The sequence below is a fragment of the Phyllostomus discolor genome, chromosome 4 (assembly GCF_004126475.2).
Source record: "Phyllostomus discolor isolate MPI-MPIP mPhyDis1 chromosome 4, mPhyDis1.pri.v3, whole genome shotgun sequence".
In the NCBI taxonomy this organism is placed as follows: Eukaryota; Metazoa; Chordata; class Mammalia; order Chiroptera; family Phyllostomidae; genus Phyllostomus; species Phyllostomus discolor.
This window is the reverse complement of record NC_040906.2, coordinates 168,233,110-168,241,536: the sequence shown is the minus strand read 5'-3', so window position 1 is coordinate 168,241,536 and position 8,427 is coordinate 168,233,110.

The following is an 8,427-nucleotide window of genomic DNA, read 5'->3' as shown; positions in this document are numbered from 1 at the left end:
CCCAATAAGAATCTGTTCTCTTTATAATAGTACCAGTTTCCAAATATGATTCTATTAACCAAGTCTTTGTCTGGAATGTCATAATCAAGAATCATGCCTAGACTCTAGATGTTATAAAAAATCCTTAAGGATTTAAGATTGACTTTTGAAGCCAGTAAGAGCCCCTTGGAGAAATGGCCTGGTACCTTGCTTTGTCATGCGGTTCATGGCAGTATTTCCAGGTAAGGAATGAAGGTTGTTCTCCTGAAAGACGGCAAGAAAGGAACCTGAAGACATTTCAGAGACTTCAGGAACTTGAGGAATCCACACAAGCCTACAGGTATTGCAGGCAACATCATATGGCAACTCTGTGGCTTGGCTCCTGTGCCCTATAGGGCTGACTAAAGCTCAGTCTGAAGGTTCCTTATAAAATTCCAGCAAAGTAGATGAGCCTTCATGATCAGTTACTATTCTTGTTGTATTCACGCAAGCATTGAAACTGGACTTATATGCAGTCTTTAATAAATGAAGGTGATTTTAGGGGAGAGGAATTATATTTCAATGGAAATCATAATGTCCAATTGTCATCCCCAAACTGATCGAATCCTAGTTTTTCTAGTTTTCTTTCAAGCTAATGTTTCATTTTTTTCTTTCATCCTTTGACTTGGAATTATTGAGAACTACTGGTGCAGTGTTAGCCAAACAGAATTTACCTACTACTCCACCTCTCCCTTTTTTGGGATTTTAAGACTAATATCTCATCCTGGTTCTCCCAGCTAACTCCCTTCCTAGGACCATTTGAGAGTCTTTTTCTTTATTCATGTTTTAAGGCCATGTCTCCTCAGATATCTCATATCCTTCATTCAGTGGTGCATCCTGGCTCTGGAAGATTCCTTCCACAAATGGCCCCTGGCCATAGCTCTCACTTTTTGGGCTGTTCAATTCCACTCTCTTCTCCTTAATGACATATACCCAGACCCACAGGCAGGGTTAGCTCGAGGTCCATAGCCCTCCTGAAGTACTTACAGAAGAAGATACTTTTATCCATACTCCCCAAAACCCAAACTAGGCTAGGTCATAAAGAAAAATCCATTTTAAAACCAGAGAGAGAAATGAAAGGATAAAGTCAGCACCATTTGCTATTCCCTTTGCTATCATGACACCATTTGCCCAGCAAGCCTATGACCTTGTTAAACATTTCTGCCATTTTGTTCTTCTGTGCTTATGTCCCCAGGACTGGAAATTACTGGAAAGCAAGAACAGAACTAACTGCTCCCTACACAGGCAAGATATAGCATTGGAATAAACTGTAGACTTACAACACTTGCAACAGCCCCAGGGGCCAACAACAGCAACCCCACCCTTTTTTAATCCAGTTATAATGCAATAAAGCCCAAAGCCCCTACCCTTCAAGGCTGGTGTATCTCTCCACACCATACCCCTCTCCTGTCTTGGAGACTAAATAAAAACTTTATTCTCTATAACTTTGTTTCTTTGTGAATTCTTTCACAGCCTGTGTCACTGACTACCCTAACAACCCTCAAAACAAAGGACCCAGTGTGTGTTCTCCCTTGAGCATGCCCATCCCTCCCAATTTCCTCAGGTATGTATATTTGTTTTCTCCTAAGCTCTAAGGATTCCAGTGAGAATTGCAACCAGGGGAGCAGTGGGAAGTGGCAACTTGTCTCAGGCTAAACCCTTGATTCTGTCTCCAAGGGCCCTCCTTTTGCCTCTGTGACTTCTCAGTCAGCAAAGCAACCTAGCTGTGGTTCATCCCTATTGCTATGTTCTTGCTTCTTCCACCCTAAGCCCTTCATTTGTCTCATTGTCCAGCCAAAGCAGCCCCACCTTGGATCACTCCTGTTGGTGTGATCTTGCTTCTTCCATCCTGAGCCTTTCCTTTGCCTCATTGTCCCAAGCTTCAATAAACATATTTCAAAATCACCTGGACTCATATCTTGAAATCTTTCCTGCATGAAGTCAGGAACATTAAAGGGACTTACTTAAGAAAAAGTTTGCCAGATGAGAGCAGGGTGTGGGGTAATGGGTGAATAGGTGATGGGATTAAGAAGTGCAAATAGGTAGTTAAAGAATAGCCATGGGAATGTAAAGTATAGTATAGGAAGTGGAGTACCCAAAGGACTTTATGCATGGACATGCACAAAGCTGTGGGGATGGCCTGAAGGAGTTGGGGGTGCTGGGTGGAAGGGGGCAAAGGGGGAAAAATTGGGACAACCATAATAGCAAAATAAAATAAAATAAAATAAAATAAAATAAAATAAAATAAAATACAAGACATAAATAAAAAAGAACTCACATATTCCAAACCATGCCTAGGAAGACACACCTTGGCTTGGTCCCTTCTGGTAACACTTCAATTACAACTTGAGCTACCAACACTTCCACATACCTGTTCCCTCTAACCCCTTACAAAGGGGCCATTAAGCCTGGATTAGGGCAACAGATTTAAGCATTTTATTCATTTCATTTGGCTGCCTCTCAACATAATAAACTCTTTCTTTATTGCATATTTAGTGTTTTAGTAATTAGTCTTACCGCATGTTGCTCATATGAACTTGGGTTTGAGTACACATATACTATTATTTATTTAACCAATATTTTAACTGTTTCTTCTTTTTTTAATCTTAAAAACTATAGCCATATTTATCTTTGTACATAGATCTTTGCACTCTTGTCTGATTAAGAATTCTCAAAAGTGGAATTGTTAGGTCAAAGGGGATATATATTTAAATTTTAAAATTCATATTGCCAGACTGCATTTAAGAAAGATATCAATTTACTTTCCCACCCAAAATGTATACGTTGTCTAATTTCCTTGTCTTTAATTAAACTGAAGCAGCAATCATTAAATGATTGTTAATCAGAGAGGTGAAAAATGATTCAGGAATTATTTTGGGTTGTGCTCTCAAAAGGAAGGGACTGTGGGAAGCAGGATGGGTTAGGGAAAAACATCAAATGAGGTTGTGGTTTCAGCTGGAGACTTGCTGCAGCCAGACCTCAAGGGGAATATGACTTGCACCACAAATGCACTTCCTTGAGGCAAGGGGGCCAACTCTTTGTATCATAATATCAGTTGGTCATTGGCTGTGAGCTGCCTGTGGGAGGGGTCAAATATCTTCTTGGGTAGAACAAATTTTGTCAAGGGCAATTCTCCAGGCTCTAGAGAAAGGACAGTTTTGAACTTTTAGCCACCAATATTCACAGCAGCTCTGGGATTGGTACACCTCAGGAAATATCGGTGGGTCTAGGGACTTGAGTAGTGTTTCCACAAATTCATGTTTATCCAGAACCTCAGAAGGTGTTCTTATTTGAAACTCAGGTCTTTGTAGATGTAATTAGCTACGATGATATAATGATAAGAGACTTCAGAGTTGGAAAATTTTAGTTTAAGTAATAGCTAATAAGCTTAGTAATTAATGTATGTAAAAGCTTTTATTCCAGGAACTGAAGGTATGACTCACACTGACTCCAGGAGACCATAATCAGTTCCACCTTTGTTCCTCAGAAGGACTGCAAGCAACTCAAGATGCTATCTGAGCCATTGTACTCCAGGGTGAGATGACCACTGCCCAGGACACAGCTAAAGACCACTGCCCAGGACACAGCTAAAGACCACTGCCTGGGGCACAGCTAAAGACCACTGCTTGGGGCACAGCTTAAGACTACTGCCCAGGACAAGAATGCTGAAATTGTTGTTGTTTTTTAATCCAATTAACTTTTCCCTGAATTTCAAAACCCCTCACCACACCTTGCTTATTCCCTGCTATAAAAACCTTGGCCTAGCCCTGGCTGGCATAGCTCAGTGGATTGAGTGCGGGCTGCGAACCAGTCATCGCAGGTTCGATTCCCAGTCAGGGCACATGCCTGGGTTGCAGGCTGTAACCCCCAGCAACCACACATTGATGTCTCTCTCTGTCTCCCTCTTCCAACTCTAAAAATAAAGTAAATAAAATCTTTAAAAAAAATAAAATTAAAAAAAAATTAAAAAAAAAAACCTTGGCCTAGAAAAAAAAGACAAGATGGTCTTGAACTCTCCATCTTCTCAGATCACTGGCCATCTGAGTAAAGCACCCATAAAGATTCAATCCCTGTCTCTGCTTATTGGGTTTGGTAATGACAGGCACCCTGAACTCCGGTGTCTTTTCCAGTTTCAATACTACTCTAACATATGGCACCTTGAATATTTTAAGCTAAAAGAGTTTGAGAAAACAGCAGAAGCAGGAAGGTCACTCTGACATCCTGCCCCCCCAAATTCCTCTGGAATAGATCATAAAACTCTTGTGTAAGGTGCCCTCTTACACCTGGAGGAAAGGAACATCCTTATCTCTGTAGACAAAGAGATGCTAATAAGAATATGAACAAACAGGACTTACTAGGTTTTTCCCAGTTTGCTGCACTTACCTTTTACTCTTTAACTTACCATGTTTCTCCACAACTGTCCGCTGCTCATGAAAGCTGGCATAAAAATACTCAGGTCTGTTTCTACAGGTCATTATTTCCTTTGGAAGTTCTCCCATATCATATAAAAGTAATTTTCAGATCTAGCTAGGGACCCCTTGAGAGGGTTAAGGAAAACTTTTTCCTCCCCTACAACATTATACTCAATTAGGATGGGCCCTAAATCTAGTAACTATATCCTTATGAGAAGAGTAGAACACACAGAGATATACACTGAGGAGGAGGCCACATGCAGATGGAGGCAGAGATTGGAGTTATCCTTCCACAAGCCAAGAAATGCCTGGGGCCAGCAGAAGCTGGAACAACCATCTGTGGGAACACGGCTGTATTGATAATCTTGATTTCAGACTTTGAGTTTCCAGAACTGTGAGAGAAAAAAAAATTCTGTTATTTTAAGACACCTGGTGAGAAGATCAAACTATGAACAGTAAAATGACAATAAATACATATCTATCAACAACTGAATCTAAAAAACAAATTAAGCAAACAAGAAGAACAGAGGCAATCATAGATAAGGAGTTTTGATGGTTGCCAGATGGGAGGGGATATGGGAGAATGGGTGAAGAGGTGAGGGGGTTAGGAAAAACAAATAAGTAGTTACAGAATAGTCATGGGGATGTAAAGTACAGTATATGAAATGGCACAGCCAAAGAACTTACATGTATGACCCATGGACATGAACAATGGTGAGGGCTTTGCCTGAGGGAGTGGGCACTGGTGCTGGGCAGACAGGGGCAAAGGGGGAAAAATTGGGAAAACTCTAGTAGCATAATTAATAAAATATAATTTAAAAAAGACACCCAGTGAGAGAACAAACTTCTGTTGTTCTAGGACACCCAGTATATGGCATTTTGTTACAGCAGCTCTAGAGAATTTATCAAGTGGGACACTAGCTGTTTACCACAGCAGTTCTTAAAGTATGGTCCATGGACTCCTGGGAATTGCTAACACCCTTTTGGGGAGCCCGCAAAGTTAAAACCCCTTTCACAATGATATTTGCTGTCTCCCTTTTTTATTGCATCGATATTTGCACCAATGGTGCAAAAGAAATCAATGGTGGGTAAAACTGTTGGCATCTCAACTTTCATGAGACAGTGGCACCAACTGTACTAGCAGTCATTATATTCTTCACTGCCACACACTCACAGTAAACAAAATGCCAGTTACACATAGGAATGTCCTAAATGAAGCAGAAAAATTATTAGATTTATTACATCTTGACCCTGGAGGACATATGTTTTTAGTGTTTTGTGGGACAAGATGGAAAGTATGCAAAAAACACTTCTGCATACTGAAGAAAATGGCATTCTTGAGGAAAAGCACTGTGTAATCACTGGAATTTTGAGCTGTACTAGCTACTTTTATTGACCTGTATTCTAATAATGCAGATATAAAGATTTACAAACATGTAAAACAATGACATTCTTTTCACTAATTTGCTTTGGAGAATTGTTATTTTTTAATATAAATATGCTAACATAGCTCATTATTGTTATTTTTGAATAATTTCTATTTCTATGTCTAATTCTATTTCTAATATACTGTCTGGGAAGAAAGACATATAAACATGATATGCATATCATGAGATGAGGAAAGAGTAAAGAAATCTTACAGAATGTTATGAAGCATGGAGAAGGACACCCAACCTAGTCTGGGGAGTCAAGAGAAAACTTCCTAAAGAGATGATCCTGAGCTGAGCCTTAAACCAGGGGGAAACAACTTGGTAAGCTTCTTCAATAAACTCCCCTGACCTAAATTAGGTTGTGATAAATGTTACCTTCACATTCAAATTCGACTTCCACATAGCTTATGAAATGGTTATGACCAAGGGCATAAACATTAAAAAAAGTCATGATTTTGCTTACTACTTCTACCACATATGCATCAAACACAATTTGCAAGATTTGTGGCTCAGTTTTCTTCATGACTAACTGTTGGAAGTTGGGCACACCTGCCTTTCCTTTTGACGTGAACAAATTATTGAAACCATCATGTTTTTTTCTTCCATTGTGGTTCTCTACCTGTGTCAAATGAACTCAGTTTTCTAATGTTTAGATGAAACTTTTCAAATACTTTACTGGCATGTGATTAGGCCTTATTAATTTGTGTGATATCATTTATTTGATTTTTGCTTAAAACCTAGGGCAGGTTGCATTCTGGTGTCAAGAAATAATTAGTGGTATATTGGGGCTAGGAAGTTTAAAGAATGAAAGAATGACTGGCAAAGTCCTATTTGTGGACTTTTAATTTCTCTGTATTGTCCTCGAACATAGTAAGCCAAAAAGAGAAATAAGGTTACTATGTAGTCTTGTTCCTATTTGGAAGGAGTTTGACTTTTTTTCTTCTTTGAATAAAAAAATAATGTCCCTCAACTCTCTTTGAAATAGTCATCTGCTCAATAGTGGGATGGGTAAACCTACTTAGTTGTTCTTTTGTAACATGTTGTATTTACTGTGTATTTGAGGACACCCTATATTTTCCCAAACTTGATCTTCTAAAAATAACAATAAAAAGAAAAAAATGTCTTACAATCTGTCTACAGAGAATACTAGGTTAATTTTTAAGAATCAGATTAATTCACCATGGTATATTTTTGTCATTAGAGTAGAGTAGCTAAAAGATGAAAAGGGAGTGTTTTAGTAACATTCTTATAGTTAGACTCTCCTTTATTAAAATAAAAATATAAATAAGAAAGCCTAATATGGGATTTCAAGGTACCTGCATTATCTAAGACAGGTTGCTTTTATTTTAATAAGAAGCATTTGGAGCCCTGGCTGAGCCTCAGCTGGTTGGAGCATCATCCTGTACACCGAAAGGTTGTTAGGAACTGCCCTGCCTGGTATCAGAAGCTGTAACCCCCACCAAGGCTAAGGGTGAGGGAGTGGCCTTGGACCGTAAGCCAGCAAGGAGACAAAAGCTTATCTCCCTGGCAGGAGCGCTGCTTCTGCTGCTTCATTCATAACTGAACCCCAAAGCTTGGTCAGTTAGCCAATGACGGGTAAGATTCCCCAAAGGGGGAACGACCTAAGACAGGCATGACCACGTGGGAGGCCCCCAAGAAAGGACTTTGGGGGCTACAGCAAAAGGGGGTGATGGGCCCTCGCTCCTTGGCTTTGACATAGTCTGAGTCCTCATTGTCTGGGAGAAAAATATCCTTATCTCTTGGTTGCCTTAGTTCCCTTGCTCCACCTAAGCCTGAAACAATGACAGGGTGGTGCAGCTCTGTGCTGAAAAGGGCGGGTTCCCTGGGTGATCAGGCCTAAGAAAGAATATGTAAGATTCTGTGAAACCTGCTTTGTTTAGAATGCTCTCAGTTGAATGATAAGGGTCCAAGGAAGAAGTAAGTTTGTTCTTTAAAGTTTTACAGCTCTTTGACCCTGACTCAAAATAGGCCCTCAGACTTCCTTGTTATCTATTATTTGATCCTTACTTCCTAGCAATGAGTAATGAGCTTTTACCTGAATTCTTATTCAAACAAAACCAATAAAAAGCCTCTCTGGAGGGGGAAGGGGGCGCTCTCCCCACCAGGGAGGGTGGCGAAGCAGCTCACACCCCATGTGAGGAGTGGCCCTGCTGTTCCTATTCCCCCACAGGACCTGGTGTCTCTGTGTATGTTTTTCTCGCGTGTTGACGAACATCCGCAGCCAAGATGGATACTGCTGGCCGGCATCCATCCACAAAAAGTTGTGGGTTAAATCCCTGGTCAGGACACACACCTAGGTTGCCGGTTTGGTCCCCCATTGTGGAACATATGGGAGGTAACTGATCAACGTTTATCTCTCACATTGATGTTTCTCTTTCTCTCTCTCTCTCAAAAAAAAAATCAAGAAACATATCCTCTGGTGAGGATAACTATTTTTAAAAAAAAAATTAATCATGTGGAGATCAAGATGGTAGCAAAGGAGGTGAAAACTACAGCTATCCTCTCCCAGGACCAAACTGGAATTACATTATACAACTATAATGTAA